Below are 533 nucleotides of genomic sequence, written 5' to 3' on the forward strand. Positions count from 1 at the left end.
TAGCCCTTGACGGGCGCCAAGCAGCCGTCGGAAGGGGGGAGCATCCGCCCCCCTCGCTTTGTGCCGGCGCATTGTGCGAGTCCTCGTTGTTCCTGAATCATCCAGAACCGCCGTCATTGCCGCGCTCCACCTGCGCCCTCTCCCCTCCAGCCCCCGGAGCCTGGCCCTGGGCTGGGGGCTGCGCTGCCCTGCCCACAGCTCCCCTGCACCTCCCAGAGCTGGGCGTGCTGAGGGCAAACGTGACACCCCCAAAATCCCAGCAGCAGAATGAAGCAGAGACAGGAGCCCCGACCCCAGGGAGCCCAGCACGGGGGGACGGAGCTGTATCCCTCACGCTGCCCGGCTGCTCACGGGGGGTCCCTGAATGGTTTTAAGTCCCCTTGCAGTTGGGTTGGGATTTGGAGGGTGCTGGTGCTCCCCTGCCCGCCCCGCTGCTCCCCTGCCTGCCCCATCGCTCTCTGCCGTGGGGCAGCATTGGTGCGACACATGCACACGAATCTTGGGCTTATCTGGGGCACGGGGGTGGTGACCCC

Source organism: Pterocles gutturalis, unplaced genomic scaffold (genome assembly GCF_000699245.1).
Source record: "Pterocles gutturalis isolate BGI_N339 unplaced genomic scaffold, ASM69924v1 scaffold4050, whole genome shotgun sequence".
In the NCBI taxonomy this organism is placed as follows: domain Eukaryota; kingdom Metazoa; phylum Chordata; class Aves; order Pterocliformes; family Pteroclidae; genus Pterocles; species Pterocles gutturalis.